A 17,626-nucleotide genomic window follows, 5' to 3' on the forward strand; every position below is an offset into this window, starting at 1 on the left:
TCCTATAATCACAGATTGCTGTACCCTAGTGATATATCTATCCATTTCATTTCTATACTGACAGTATTTCCCAGTGCATACAGACTCCTCACGCCCCTCCATGTAATCTTCCTCTCCTGTAAGCACGACAACCTCTTATGGCCTGATGAATATTTCATGGCCGTCGGGTGCATCTTCTACATGCCTTACGACGGGGGCCTTCCTGACAGGAGCAGTAGCAGCGCTACTAGTAAAGCTTTCACCTTCACTCTCTGGACTGCGTCCCAAATGGCACCCTATTCCCTACAAAGTGCACTTATTTTGACCCCCCCCCCCCCCCCTAAACCCATAGAGTTCTTTTTTTTTATTTAAAGGTGAACTATATAGGGAATAGGGTTCCATTTGGGATGCGGACTCTATGTTCCCAAAGGATTATTTAGATTCCCCCCCCCCCCCCCCAAAAAAAAACAACAACTTCACAACAGATTTCATCTGATTGTGACACGGCTGTTTTTTTAGAAGAAATAATTGCAGCAGCTAGTTCTACAGTATTTGGGGTGAGTTACACAACGCAGTGTGAGGCAATCCTACGCTCAATGGAGTGGGTGCTCCTGATTATACACTGAGCGACTCTGAAGATGAGATCTTTACATAATGTATGCAATTAATATATTTTATGTGTTCATAAATTATAATACATACTTTTGCAATGCTGACGTCAAAGAATCAAAAAGACAAACCTCAGCCTTAAACCAGCAGACTACAGAGACACTCCCTTTAATGATAGAAAGAACATTGGAAAGAACAGGACTTACTGGAGCTACCTGCCTCTGACCTGTATTCTACAAAAGGTCATTTTCAACAAAGTTTGAATGTAATTAAAATATGTCATTGAACTATTCAAAGTCAAACACTTAAAAATTATCCATTTCAAAAGCAGTTTTAAAAGTAAGTCAGTCTTATCAGTAGTGGAAATATGCCCCGATCACTTGATTTTATGAGAAGAAAACGTGGAGGTTATGCAGATAGAGATATTCCTCTTTAATTTGAGAGGATTACCGTCACCTCAGCCACTGGGTGTCAAAGACAGACACTGTTTTAATTATAAATCTCGAATTGATAAGGTGTAGGGCTGTAAACACATCGCACAGCTAGCTTTTACAGCAAAGGAGACGTCATACTGAGCACGACACACACATGACACAAATCTACATGATGCACATCTACAGCGCCTTCGCAAAGTATTCAGACCCCTTCACTTTTCCCACATTTTGTTACGTTATAGTCTTATTCTCATGAATCTGCACACTAAACCCCAAAATGACAAAGCAAAATCAGCATTTTAGAAAAGCTAGTTTATAAAAAATAAAAAAACGGAAATGTAAAATTTACATAAGTATTCAGACCCTTTACTCAGTATTTTGTTGATGCACCTTCGGCAGCAATTACAGCCTCGGGTTTTCTTGAGTATGACGCTACAAGCTTGGCACACCTGTATTTGGGGAGTTTCTCCCATTCTTCTCTGCAGATCCTCTCAAGCTCTGTTAGGCTGGATGGGGAGCATTGCTCCACTGCTATTTTCAGGTCTCTCCTGAGATTTTCTTTCTGGTTCGAGTCCGGGCTCTGTATTGGCCACTCAAGGACATTAAGAGACTTGTCCCGAAGCCACTCCTGCGTTGTCTTGGCTGTGTGCTTAGGATCGTTGTCCTGTTGAAAGGTGAACCTTCATCCCAGTCTGAGGTCCTGAGTGCTCTGGAGCAGGTTTTCATCAAGGATCTCTCTGTACATTGCTCCGTTCAACTTTGCCTCGAGCCTGACTAGTCTCCCAGTCCCTGTCGCTGAAAAAACACCCCCACAGCATGATGCTGCCTCCGCCATGCTTCACCATAGGGATGGTGCCAGGTTTCCTCCAGATGTGATGCTTGACATTCCGGCCAAAGAGTTGAATATTGGTTTCATCAGACCAGAGAATCTTGTTTCTCATGGTCTGTCATGTGCCTTTTACAGAGGAGTAGCTTCCGTCTGGCCACTCTACCATAGAGGCCTGATTGGTGGGGTGTTGCAGAGGTGGTTGTCCTTCTGGAAGGTTCTCCCATCTCCACAGGGGAACTCTAGAGCTCTGTCAGAGTGACCATCGGGTTCTTGGTCACTTCCCTGACAAGGCCCTTCTCCCCCGATTGCTAAGTTTGGCTAGGCGGCCAGCTCTAGGAAGAGTCTTGGTGGTTCTGAATTTCTTCCATTTAAGAATGATGGAGCCCACTGTGTTCTTGGTGACCTTCAATGCTGCATAAATATTTTGCTACCCTTCCCCAGATCTGTGCCTCGACACAATCCCGTCTTGGGGCTCTACGGACAATTCCTTCGATGTAATGGCTTAGTTTTTGCTCTGACATTCACGGTCAATTGTGGAACCTTATATAGACAGGTGTGTGCCTTTCCAAATCATGTCCAATCAATTTAATTTATCACAGGTGGACTCCAATCAAGTTGTAGAAACATCTCAAGGATGATTAATGGAAACAGGATTTACTTGAGCTCAATTTTGAGTCTCATAGTAAAGGGTCTTATTGCTTATGTAAATAAGGTATTTAAGTTTTTTATTTTTAATACAAAAATGTGTTTTCATTTTGTCATTATGGGGAATTGTGATGTCGTTATGGGGAATTGTGATGTCATTATGGGGAATTGTGATGTCATTATGGGGAATTGTGTGTAAAGGATTGTTTTTATTCAATACATTTTAGAATAAGGCTGTAACATAACTAAGTGGAAAAAGTCAAGGGGTCTGAATACTTTCCGAAGGCGCTGTATGTTCTAGACCCTTTGACCATCTGCTCAAGAAAAATTTGATCTGCGGCTGAATCTAGTTGATGATCCCTGGTCTAGATTTCGTTTTTTTAATCTACTTATTAGGAATATTTTTATCTAGCGTGTATATTTTTTTTATTGTATCAACATTCCTGTAGACCAAAATACATAAGTACTGTATATCACATTTTTGAAGTAGGAAGGGACATACACAGATAGCCAGGGATATAAAATTCAATGTACGGTAGTTAACATTCTCAAACATTCATTTTGGTGGGTACGGTCAAAGCAGGCCCTCAACAGTGATCAATCACTATGTCCATTCCAACTGCAGGGGCTTGATTAAAAGAGCTGGGAAGTGTGTGTGCCGAGGTTATTTACTGACAGAAATGCCTATAGAGGGTATCAACAAACCTTTCCATCTGTTATTTAGACAAGAGAGCAAGAGGAGTTTTGATCAGAATTGGAGCATTGCTCTGTAGGACTTCTGAACATTTACTTCATAATAATTATATTTTATTTGGTCGCAGGAGGCTCCGGACCGTGGATCGTCGCCGTCTCAGGAGTTTCCGGACTGTGGCCCGTTGTTGGAGGTTCCGGACTTTGAAATGTCGCCGGAAGTTCTGGACTGGGAATTGTCGCCGGAAGCTCTGGGCTGGGAACTGTCGCCAGAAGCTCTGGAATGGGAACTGTCGCCGGAAGCTCTGGAATGGGAACTGTCGGCCGGAAGCTCTGGACTGGGAACTGTCACCCGGAAGCTCTGGACTGGGAACTGTCACCCGGAAGCTCTGGACTGGGAACTGTCGCCCGGAAGCTCTGGACTGTGGAGGCGCACTGGAGGCTTGATGCGTGGGACCGGTACCGGTGGCACCGAGCTGATGACACGCACCTCAGGGAGAGTGCAGGATGTACTGGACTGTGGAGACGCCCTGGAGACCTGTTGCGTGGGACGGTACAGTTGGCACAGGACACACCTGACTGGAAAAGCGCACTTGAGGGAGAGTGTAAGGAGTTGGCACAGGACGTACTGGGTTGTGAAGGTACACTGGAGACCTGGTGTGTATAGCCGGCATCAATTGTTCCAGAACTTTAACACACGTTTCAGGACGAGTACGAGGAACTGGCACAGGTGACATCGGACAGCTAACACGCTCGTCATGGCGAATGCCGTGCATACTACGCCAAAGTAACAGCTCTCTCTCTTCACTCTCCTCCAATTTGATCAACAACTCCTTGAAGGTCTCTAACTCTCCCCTCGGTTCACTCTCCTCCAATTTGTCCAATAACTCCTCGACAGTCTCTGACTCACCCCTCAACTTCGCCGACTGCTCCATGTGCTCCCCCCCAAACAATTATTGGGGTTTCTGTGTGGCCTACCTCCCCGACGTCGTTGCTGTCCTCTCATGCTCCTAGGCGACTCTGGCCAAGGAAGGCGATCCTGTCCTGCCAGGATTTCCTCCCAAGTCCAGGATCCCTTCCCATCCAGGATCTCTTCCCAAGTCCAGGATACTTCCTCCTCCTGGGCACGCTGCTTGCTCCTTTGTTGGTGGGATCTTCTCGTCAAGCTCGTTATAATGATGAGACCAAGGCGCAGCGTGAATAGAGTTCCACATCATTTTAATAAAGAGAAACTCACTAAACAAAAACAACAAAAGCACAAACGAAACGTGAAGCTACTGGTGTGCACAAATGCAACTTACTGTAGACAAGATCCCACCACACAAAGGAGGAAATGGCTACCTAAATATTATCCCCAATCAGAGACAACGATAAACAGCTGTCTCTGATTGGGAACCATATCAGGCCAACATAGACATACAAAACCCCAAGACATACAAAAACCCTAGACATACAAAACTAGTGTACCCACCCTAGTCACACCCTGACCTAACTAACCAAAATATATAGAAAAACAGAGATATCTAAGGTCAGGGCGTGACATTAGTTTCCAAAGATTCTATTATAAAAATGTATATACAGTTGAAGTCGGAAGTTTACATACACCTTAGCCAAATACATTTCAACTCAGTTTCACAATTCCTGACATTTAAATCCTAGTAACAATTCCCTGTTTAAGGTCAGTTAGGATCACCACTTGATTTTAACTTCTTGACTCTACCCATCCCTGTCGCGGGATCATTTTCATCAGCAACCGCTGAATAGCATAGCGCCACAGTCAAATAATATTACTAAAAAATATTCATATTCATGAAATCACAAGTGCAATATTGAAAAACACAGTTTAGCCTTTTGTTAATCCACCTGTCGTCACAGATTTTGAAATTATGCTTTACAGCCAAAGCAATCCAAGCGTTTGTGTAAGTTTATCGATAGCCTAGCATAGCATTATGTACACTTAGCATCAGGAAACTTGGTCACGAAAATCAGAAAAGCAATCAAATTAACCGTTTACCTTTGATGATCTTTGGATGTTTTCACTCACGAGACTCCCAGTTACACAACAAATGTTCCTTTTGTTCCATAAAGATTATTTTTATACCCAAAATACCTCTGTTTGTCGCGTTATGTTCAGAAATCCACAGGAAAGAGCGGTCACGACAACGCAGACGGAAATTCCAAATGGTCTCCATAATGTCCACAGAAACATGTCAAACGTTTTTTATAATCATTCCTCAGGTTGTTTTTGAAATATATATTCCATAATATATCAACCGAGTGTGTAGGTTTTTCAATAACACCGGGTGGAACAATGGCCGCTTTACTCTGTAGCTTAAAAACTCACTCTGAGAGCCCCCACCTATCCACTTACGCAATGTGATCTTTTACGCTCATTTTCCAAAATAAAAGCCTATGAAACTATGTCTAAAGACTGTTGACACCTTAGGGAAGACGTAGAAAAAGGAATATGGTTGATATCCCTTTAAATGGAGGATAGGCATGCATAGGAACAGAAGGGTTTCAAAATAAGAGGCACTTCCTGATTGGATTTTCTTCAGGGTTTCGCCTGCAATATCAGTTCTGTTATACTCACAGACATTATTTTGACAGTTTTGGAAACTTTAGAGTGTTTTCTATCCTAATCTGTCAATTATATGCATATTCTAGCATCGGGTCCTGAGAAATAGGCCATTTACTTTGGGAATGTTATTTTTCCAAACTAATAGTGCCCCCTAGCTTCAAGAGGTTGAATGTTAAATCTCAGAATAATAGCAGATAGTATGATTTATTTCAGCTTTTATTTATTTCATCACATTCCCAGTGGGTCAGAAGTTTACATACACTCAACTAGTATTTGGTAGCATTGCCTTTCAAATTGTTTAACTTGGGTAAAACATTTTGGGTAGCCTTCCACAAGCTTCCCACAATAAGTTGGGTGAATTTGTGTCCATTCCTCCTGACAGAACTGGTGTAACGGAGTCAGGTTTGTAGGCCTCCTTGCTCGCACACGCTTTTTCAGTTCTGCCCACAAATTTTCTATGGGATTGAGGTCAGGGTTTTGTTGTCCTTAAGTCATTTTGCCACAACTTTGGAAGTATGCTTGGGGGCATTGTCCATTTGGAAGACCCATTTGCGACCAAGCTTTAACTGATGTCTTGAGATGTTGCTTCAATATATCCACATCATTTTCCTACCTCATGATGCCATCTATTTTGTGAAGTGCACCAGTCCCTCCTGCAGCAAAGCACCCACACAACATGATGCTGCCACCCCCCGTGCTTTACGGTTGGGATGGTGTTCTTCGGTTGCAATCCTCCCCCTTTTTCCTCCAAACAAAATGATGGTCATTTTGGCCAAACAGTTCTATTTTTGTTTCATCAGACTAGAGGACATTTCTCCAAAAAGTAAGATTTTTGTTTCCATGTGCAGTTGCAAACGGTAGTTTGGAAGTTTTGGAGCAGTGGCTTCTTCCTTGCTGAGCGGCCTCTCGGGTTATGTCGCTATAGGACTCATTTTACTGTGGATATAGATACTTTTGTACCGGTTTCCTCTAGGATCTTCACAAGGTCCCTTGATTTGCACGTTTTGCACCGAAGTACGTTCATCTGTAGGATACAGAGACTCTGATACAGAACAGAGTCTCCTTCCTGAGCGGTATGATGGCCATGGTGTTTGCGTACTAATAATGCAAATTAATTACTTAAAAATCATACAATGTGATTTTCTGGATTTTTTTTTAGATTCAGTCTCTCACAGTTGAAGTGTACCTATGATAAAAATGACAGACCTTTACATGCTTTACATCAAATACTTATTCTCCCCACTGTGTATATATATATATATCAACATTGGATCATTCAGAGATCCTCACTGAACTTCTGGAGAGAGTTTGCTGCACTGAAAGTAAAGGGGCTGAATAATTTTGCACGCCCAATTTTTCAGTTTTTGATTTGTTAAAAAAGTTTGAAATATCCAATAAATGTCGTTCCACTTCATGATTGTGTCCCACTTTTTGTTGATTCTTCACAAAAAAAAAATACAGTTTTATATCTTTATGTTTGAAGCCTGAAATGTGGCAAAAGGTCGCAAAGTTCAAGGGGGCCGAATACTTTCGCAAGGCACTGTAGGTCCAACTATATATAGGTCCATTATCTTTCTACCTACTTTATGTATGGTTTCAGTCATTTAAGTTTATACTGAAGGCATTCGTCCGTCCTGAAAATGTATGTATATATATATATATATATATATATATATAATGTACCAATCAAACGTTGTCACGTCCGTTGAATAAATAAGTGGGCAACTAGCGTCGGTGGCGGCTCCGGTGCCGGACGTAGCACCCGCTCAGACCGTGGGTGCTACATGCCCGGACTGAGTGCCCGGAACAGAACACCGGAACAGAGGACGGCTCCGGCCATGGAGCAGGACTGGACGCCGTGCCTGGACTGGGCACCCGGTGCAGAGGAAGGCTCCGGTCATGGAGCGAAACTGACGGCCATCCTCCTCCAGACCTTGCCTGGAGTGTGATGGTGTGGGGGTGCTTCACTGTCTGTGATTTATCTACAATTCAAGGCACACTTAACCAGCATGGCTACCAGAGCATACTGCAGCTTACACCATCCCATCTGGTTTGCGCTTAGTGGGACTGTCATTTGTTTTTCAACAGAACAATGACCCAAAACACACCTCCAGGCTGTGTAAGGGCTATTTTACCAAGAAGGAGGGTGATGGAGTGCTGCATCAGATGACCTGGTCTCCACAATCACCCGAACTCAGTCCAAATGAGATGGTTTGGGATGTGTTGGACCGCAGAGTGAAGGAAAAGCAGCCAACAAATGCTCAGCATACGTTGGAACTCCTTCAAGACTGTTGGAAAATGTCACGTCTGCTCCTGCTCCTCCCCACCGGCGTATGACGTCGCCAGAATACTACCCAGCGGTCCTGGTATTCATCATTACGCACACCTGGCACTCATCATTACGCACACCTGTGAATCATTATGATTCACACCTGGACTCCATTACCTTAATAATTTCCTCCCCTTTATATGTCACTCTCCCAGGTTCACTCACCAATTGGTATTGTTGTGTATCGGCGTAGTCCCTTTTGTTAGTGTCCTGTTCTTGGTTTTGTTGTTTTATTAAAACGTTTCCCCTGCTCCCCCCCCCCCCCCCCCCCCCATCATTACATCAAAGCATTCCTCATGAAGCTGGTTGAGAGAATACCAAGAGTGTGCAAAGCTGTCATCAAGGCAAAGGGTGGCTACTTTGAAGAATCTAAAATCAAACATTTGTTTAACACCCTTTTGGTTACTACATGATATATGTGTTATTTCATAGTTTCGTTGTCTTCACTATTATTCTACAATGTAGAAAATAGTACAAATAAATGAGTAGAAAATAGTAAAATATAAAGAAATCGTTGAATGAGTAGGTACTTCTAAACTTTTGACTGGTACTGACATTTTCTGATCATTTTCTTGTTTTGCCTTGCTTTGTTCTTCTTTGCAAGTGGAAAATTCCTCCACACCATCAGAGATGCAGAAAACCTTAGCAAGAACACCATCTGTCTGTCACGCTATCCCCCCAAGGTGTACCTTGCTTTTAAGCGACTGCTGAATGTGTTCATTGTATTCCCTGGCCACTTGCCTGTCCAAACCATCAAAGGGGTTTTATGGCATTGCAGGTAAACTAAACCCAACCTATGCAAATCAACAATGGTATCTGTTGTCAAAAGTTTATAGCCTCAATGGACATTGGTGGATTAGAAGGTACCCACTGTCCCACTACCTCCCCTACCGGACTAAATTGAGGCTCCACTTTCACAGAGTAGATGTTCAGGTACATAATGTAGGCTTCTCTACAGTTATACAGCATCTTAGTAGGCCTTCAATAATAATGCAGAACTGTAGTCTATTTCATGTGGAATGACTTCATGTGCAAAAGGCCCATTTTTTAAATAATAATATATATATATTTTTTTACATTTGTTTCTATTCATCGCTATACTTTTCAGATGATCTGTTACCATCAGGGTCTTGTCACTGACATTGAGCCGAAGTGTCCTGTTTCGGTACATGACTCACACATCTTTAGAGAGTATTACCAAAGATTGGAGCAAGGTGATGATAATATTTACCTAAAAGTTACATTATTTATCGCTGGTAAGCAACTGCCTACACACACACACACAAAGACACACACACACTCACACACTCACACAAAGACACACACAGACACACACTCTCACACAGACACACACACAACGGCACACACAGACACACACACACACAACGGCACACACACAACGGCACACACACAGACACACACAGACACACACACCGAAGCCAGGAAGTTCCAGGAACACCGTTCTTAATGAATCCCTTTCATATCACTGTCAATCAAATGACTCAAGAAATGTGTAATTTTCGTGAGGAGTATGAGAGGAAGAATACAGGTCAGTTGAAAATAGCGGCCCGTCTTCCCACAGATGGCTGTGATGTGGAGTGTTGAGAGGTGCAATAGTGACGTGAGCAGTCTGGCTCGACTAACGTGTGAACAGACAGGTATAAAATCACAGTTTGTTGAAGGAGAAAAGGCCTCCTGAGAACTTGGAAGTGCTAGCACAACATCACAACCCACCCCCTTTCACAGCTGTGACAGATTACCTACCACACACACACACACAAGTTTGTTTTACTATCATTGTGGGGACCAAAAAATGTATTCACATTCAAAATCCTATTTTCCTTAACCCCTAAACCTAAACATAACCCCAAACCCTAAAACTAAACCAAACCCTAACTTCTAAACCTCACCCCTAAGCCTAAAATAGCCTTTTTCCTTGTGGGGAATGGCAAAATGTCCCCACTTTTGTAAGTCTTCCTTGTTTTACTATCCTTTTGAGGACTTCTGGTACCCACAAGGATAGTAAAACCAAACCGAAACACAGACACACAAACGACAGGCTTATACACACAAAAACACATGCGCACTTGCTCTTTTACTATTTAAACCTGTATAGAACACTGGTAAATACTATTTAAATAAATACTGTTTTGATATGTTGTAGGTTTAAATAGTATTTATCAGTGTCCTATACAGGTTTAAATAGTATTTACCAGTGTCCTATACAGGTTTAAATAGTATTTACCTGTGTCCTATACAGGTTTAAATAGTATTTACCTGTGTCCTATACAGGTTTAAATAGTATTTACCTGTGTCCTATACAGGTTTAAATAGTATTTACCTGTGTCCTATACAGGTTTAAATAGTATTTACCTGTGTCCTATACAGGTTTAAATAGTATTTACCAGTGTCCTATACAGGTTTAAATAGCATTTACCAGTGTTCTGTAGTACAGGTTTAAATAGTATTTACCAGTGTCCTATACAGGTTTAAATAGTATTTACCTGTGTCCTACACAGGTTTAAATAGTATTTACCAGTGTCCTATACAGGTTTAAATAGCATTTACCAGTGTCCTATACAGGTTTAAATAGCATTTACCTGTGTCCTATACAGGTTTAAATAGCATTTACAAGTGTTCTGTAGTACAGGTTTAAATAGTATTTACCAGTGTCCTATACATGTTTAAATAGTATTTACCAGTGTCCTATACAGGTTTAAATAGCATTTACCAGTGTTCTGTAGTACAGGTTTAAATAGTATTTACCAGTGTCCTATACAGGTTTAAATAGTATTTACCAGTGTCCTATACAGGTTTAAATAGCATTTACCAGTGTTCTGTAGTACAGGTTTAAATAGTATTTACCAGTGTCCTATACAGGTTTAAATAGTATTTATCAGTGTCCTATACAGGTTTAAATAGTATTTACCTGTGTCCTATACAGGTTTAAATAGTATTTACCTGTGTCCTATACAGGTTTAAATAGTATTTACCAGTGTCCTATACAGGTTTAAATAGCATTTACCAGTGTCCTATACAGGTTTAAATAGCATTTACCAGTGTTCTGTAGTACAGGTTTAAATAGTATTTACCAGTGTCCTATACAGGTTTAAATAGCATTTACCAGTGTTCTGTAGTACAGGTTTAAATAGTATTTAACAGTGTCCTATACAGGTTTAAATAGTATTTACCAGTGTTCTGTAGTACAGGTTTAAATAGTATTTACCAGTGTCCTATACAGGTTTAAATAGTATTTACCAGTGTTCTGTACAGGTTTAAATAGTATTTACCAGTGTCCTATACAGGTTTAAATAGCATTTACCAGTGTCCTATACAGGTTTAAATAGTATTTACCAGTGTTCTGTACAGGTTTAAATAGCATTTACCAGTGTCCTATACAGGTTTAAATAGCATTTACCAGTGTCCTATACAGGTTTAAATAGTATTTACCAGTGTTCTGTAGTACAGGTTTAAATACTATTTACCAGTGTCCTATACAGGGTTAAATAGTATTTACCAGTGTCCTATACAGGTTGAAATAGTATTTACCAGTGTCCTATACAGGTTTAAATAGTATTTACCAGTGTCCTATACAGGTTTAAATAGCATTTACCAGTGTCCTATACAGGTTTAAATAGCATTTACAAGTGTTCTGTAGTACAGGTTTAAATAGTATTTACCAGTGTCCTATACAGGTTTAAATAGTATTTACCAGTGTTCTGTAGTACAGGTTTAAATAGCATTTACCTGTGTCCTATACAGGGTTAAATAGTATTTACCAGTGTTCTGTAGTACAGGTTTAAATAGTATTTACCAGTGTCCTATACAGGTTTAAATAGCATTTACCAGTGTCCTATACAGGTTTAAATAGTATTTACCAGTGTTCTGTACAGGTTTAAATAGTATTTATCAGTGTCCTATACAGGTTGAAATAGTATTTACCTGTGTCCTATACAGGTTTAAATGGTATTTACCTGTGTCCTATACAGGTTGAAATAGTATTTACCTGTGTCCTATACAGGTTTAAATGGTATTTACCAGTGTCCTATACAGGTTTAAATAGTATTTATCAGTGTCCTATACAGGTTTAAATAGTATTTACCAGTGTCCTATACAGGTTTAAATAGCATTTACCAGTGTTCTGTAGTACAGGTTTAAATAGCATTTACCTGTGTCCTATACAGGTTTAAATACCATTTACCAGTGTCCTATACAGGTTGAAATAGTATTTACCTGTGTCCTATACAGGTTTAAATGGTATTTACCAGTGTCCTATACAGGTTTAAATAGCATTTACCAGTGTCCTATACAGGTTGAAATAGTATTTACCTGTGTCCTATACAGGTTTAAATGGTATTTACCAGTGTCCTATACAGGTTTAAATAGCATTTACCAGTGTTCTGTAGTACAGGTTTAAATAGCATTTACCTGTGTCCTATACAGGTTTAAATACCATTTACCAGTGTCCTATACAGGTTGAAATAGTATTTACCAGTGTCCTATACAGGTTTAAATAGCATTTACCAGTGTCCTATACAGGTTTAAATAGCATTTACCAGTGTTCTGTAGTACAGGTTTAAATAGTATTTACCAGTGTCCTATACAGGTTTAAATAGCATTTACCAGTGTTCTGTAGTACAGGTTTAAATAGTATTTAACAGTGTCCTATACAGGTTTAAATAGTATTTACCAGTGTTCTGTAGTACAGGTTTAAATAGTATTTACCAGTGTCCTATACAGGTTTAAATAGTATTTACCAGTGTTCTGTACAGGTTTAAATAGTATTTACCAGTGTCCTATACAGGTTTAAATAGCATTTACCAGTGTCCTATACAGGTTTAAATAGTATTTACCAGTGTTCTGTACAGGTTTAAATAGCATTTACCAGTGTCCTATACAGGTTTAAATAGCATTTACCAGTGTCCTATACAGGTTTAAATAGTATTTACCAGTGTTCTGTAGTACAGGTTTAAATACTATTTACCAGTGTCCTATACAGGGTTAAATAGTATTTACCAGTGTCCTATACAGGTTGAAATAGTATTTACCAGTGTCCTATACAGGTTTAAATAGTATTTACCAGTGTCCTATACAGGTTTAAATAGCATTTACCAGTGTCCTATACAGGTTTAAATAGCATTTACAAGTGTTCTGTAGTACAGGTTTAAATAGTATTTACCAGTGTCCTATACAGGTTTAAATAGTATTTACCAGTGTTCTGTAGTACAGGTTTAAATAGCATTTACCTGTGTCCTATACAGGGTTAAATAGTATTTACCAGTGTTCTGTAGTACAGGTTTAAATAGTATTTACCAGTGTCCTATACAGGTTTAAATAGCATTTACCAGTGTCCTATACAGGTTTAAATAGTATTTACCAGTGTTCTGTACAGGTTTAAATAGTATTTATCAGTGTCCTATACAGGTTGAAATAGTATTTACCTGTGTCCTATACAGGTTTAAATGGTATTTACCTGTGTCCTATACAGGTTGAAATAGTATTTACCTGTGTCCTATACAGGTTTAAATGGTATTTACCAGTGTCCTATACAGGTTTAAATAGTATTTATCAGTGTCCTATACAGGTTTAAATAGTATTTACCAGTGTCCTATACAGGTTTAAATAGCATTTACCAGTGTTCTGTAGTACAGGTTTAAATAGCATTTACCTGTGTCCTATACAGGTTTAAATACCATTTACCAGTGTCCTATACAGGTTGAAATAGTATTTACCTGTGTCCTATACAGGTTTAAATGGTATTTACCAGTGTCCTATACAGGTTTAAATAGCATTTACCAGTGTCCTATACAGGTTGAAATAGTATTTACCTGTGTCCTATACAGGTTTAAATGGTATTTACCAGTGTCCTATACAGGTTTAAATAGCATTTACCAGTGTTCTGTAGTACAGGTTTAAATAGCATTTACCAGTGTCCTATACAGGTTTAAATAGCATTTACCAGTGTCCTATACAGGTTGAAATAGTATTTACCTGTGTCCTATACAGGTTTAAATGGTATTTACCAGTGTCCTATACAGGTTTAAATAGTATTTACCTGTGTCCCATGTCTCCACAACCTGCAGAGTAACAGTCAAGCGTTGGCTGCTCTCTAGTGGTGATTCTGGCTCCACTATCGTACTCCATGTGTTGCCATTTGAATGGTTTCTTATTGATGAAAGACCTTCATTTATTTGCTTGTTTGATTGTCAAAATCAAATAAGTGTTTCTGATCATTGTAAGGGTTGCAAAATCCCTAGAACCTACAATAAATTCACTGGTTTTCCTGAAATCCCGGTTGGAGGATTCATTGAATCAGGAGTGAATAAGCAGGAAATGCCGAATCATCCACACAGGATTTCTGAAAATCCAGGACATGTGTTTAAAGTTCCTGGATTTTTGCAACCCTAGTCATCATAATGATATTTTGTTTTGCATTATAAATGAACCCCACAGTGTTGCGAGCATTGTGAAGATATGCTTCTAGTTTACAATATACCATATTATGGAGAACACCGCCATAGTTTTTGAAAAGGCTCAGAAAAGGTTATTGCTTTTCTGGCCTCCCGAGTAGCGCAGCGGTCTCGGTCTCGGGAGGTGCTAGAGGCGTCACTACAGACCCGGGTTCGATCCCAGGGTATGTCGCAGCTGGCTGCAACTGGGAGACCCATGAGGCGGCGCACAATTGGCTCAGCGTCGTCTGGGTAAGGGAAGGGTTTGACCGGCCAGGATGTCCTTGTCCCATTGCGCTCTAGCGACTCCTTGTGGAGAACCGGGCGCATGCCAAGAAACAGTGCGGCTTGGCTGGGTCCGTACGGGAGTTGCAGCGATGGGACAAGACTGTAACTACCAATTGGATATCACGAGAAAGGAGTATTTAATAAATGTAAAAAAGTTATTATTTTCAAGGAAGCTAAGATCCTTTGATGTCTGCCTAAAAATGCTCCATATGTTGCATAACAGTGTTTTGGCTAGTGTCTTGTTCTACAGTATGATCTACTGGTGGTAACATCACAACGGATGATGCTAACAAGTTGAACAAAATCATAAAGAAAACTGGTTCTACCATCTGCACCCACCAGGACAATCTAGAGCCCATTCTGGATAAGCAGATCTTCAAGATGCTCAATAGCATAGAGACCAACACCAACCATGGTATCTGCTTGGGGCAACGCAGTGCAATGGCAGACAGATTTATATTAGCTATGAGAAAACCGAATGTTTCCGCAGATCCTTTTTACCTTATGCTATGAGGCTTTTTAACATTTTTTTTATTTTTTAAATATCCATTGATGATGTCTTGTTTGTGTATTTATTGGTGTTGTACTGTATGTATTAGCTGGTGCAACAACATTTTCCTTTTAAGGGATAATTAAAGTACTATTTTATCTAAACTGACCCTATAGGATCCTTATAGATTAATCACACAATACTATACCTATACCACCAATGGTTAATTATACAACAACAATATTCTTGTAATAAATGCTTTGTTTCACTGTAAGGCAGCATTTGTTGAAATGTGGATTTTGCGAACAGATTATTAGATTATTAGTTTTTATTTTCAACACAATACCTTATGTGAGGAAACACATTGATACCCAAAGTCACAACCTGGTCTCAGAGCATTTCGTATTATTCTGTACGTCAATCCGAGACACTCCATTTAGGATGAGATGTTACGTTTCGTATGGTATGTATTAATTTGTGGATGTCCATCATCCATTTCATATGATGTACAATATGTAGAATATGTTACGTATTTGCTAAACGTACAATATGTTAAGAATTTGCAAAACATATATGTTAGCTATTAGCTATTAGCTAGCTGGCTAATGTTAGCTAGGCTAGGGGTTAGGGATAAAGTTAGGAGTTAGGTTAAAGGATTAATGTCAGGGGAAGGTTTATCTAAAAAGGTTAAGGTTAGGGTCATGGTTAGCTAACATGCTAAGTAGTTGCAAAGTAGCTAAAAGAAGTCAGTAGTTGAAAAGCTGCTAATGACCTGAAATGCTAAAGTTCTACGTGATGAGATTCAAACATGCAAACTTTTGGGTTACTCGACGTTCACGTTACCCATCCACCCCGACCAACCACCCTCTTTCGTTTTTGCCTTCAGTAACCTTCTGTGTTATGTAACCATCCCAAACGTAGCATATCATACTAATTTGAGTGTCCCGGATTTCCATTAATTATGTTACGTGTAGTCTTGAGACCAGGCTGAAAGACATAGCAAACCATATTGTCTCTTTTAACAGGAAAAAGCTAACAAGACTATAGGCCTAATGGCCGACAGCTTGCCTCAGTCACTACCACTCTGCTGGTCATTGTCTCTGTCCTTTCAAGAGAAAACAAGCGCTGTGGAGGCCAGGATAGTGACTCTGCTCATAGTTGAACTGGGTCTCCTCCGTTTTGCATGTGATACAACTATTGAGACTGTTTTCTACGTTATTAATGCACTGTTGTGTTTTTTTCTTCAGCAGTGCACAATGTCTGCCCAGAAGTTTTGTAAGCAACTTTATTTGGACCGTTGATGTTCACAATGCATTCTGGGAACAAAAAAAGAAGTTGACTGACTTTAGCAAGTAAAAGCATGAACTAGCAAGAATAAGGCAGTGATCTCTGTGATTCCCTTTCAAAATAAAAGACCTGCGATGAAACTGGTACAAAATTATACAAATGGTTGAAATGCATACCAAACGTGGAGTAAATGCCATGCTGAACAGAGTTGTTTTTTAGGCAAATTGCAATAATAATTGGTCACTGTTTTAGCGCCAGGTGATCTCTCATTAAACCGCCAATACAGGCACTGTGGATCTCAATTACAATCATTATAGGCCAACATATTACCGCTCCTGCTTAAGCTAGGTCATGTTAACTTAAAGCCTGCTAGTTGAGCAGACTATTGCAGATTCATCGGGTTGACAATCATTCCATGCAACTAAAATAAAGTATTTCTTTGTTTCCTACGACAAATCTACTCTGGCAATTTACCTTACACATTTTAAACATTGAAAACTCATTAGTGATCACCTACAAATGTTAAATTTTTAGTTTATGTAATCCATTCATTACAACTTGGCTTAATGAAAAAGGACTATGGTCATTTCTTCCCAAGAGTGAAAAATATATCATTCCTGAACTGTCCACATTTGAAATTTGAAACTGAATCGAGCCATTCAGGATTGTCTTATATTTTGTATTCAAATAAAAATGTAGTCTAATAAAGTTAATTTCAGTGGCAGAAATTATATTATATAAATTAAATGATAAAATACAAAATAATAGATCTGATATCAATAATGCCACAGATGTTGAGATACTGCAGTGGCTTAGGTTGAAATTAAATGTTTGTTTCATATATACTCCATTATTACTATGAGTATTTTAAATTCATTAATTAAAAGTCTTCTTTTCGACGCTCAAATCGGTCGTCATTCATAAGGGCATCACAGAATATGTGAAAAGTCAGAAGTGAGCTTAATGGATACCACTGTACCCTAAGCCTGTATGTGCACTAAATAATGATTTTACGA

This window comes from Oncorhynchus mykiss, chromosome 28 (genome assembly GCF_057628025.1).
Source record: "Oncorhynchus mykiss isolate SJ-2025 chromosome 28, ASM5762802v1, whole genome shotgun sequence".
Taxonomy (NCBI): Eukaryota; Metazoa; Chordata; class Actinopteri; order Salmoniformes; family Salmonidae; genus Oncorhynchus; species Oncorhynchus mykiss.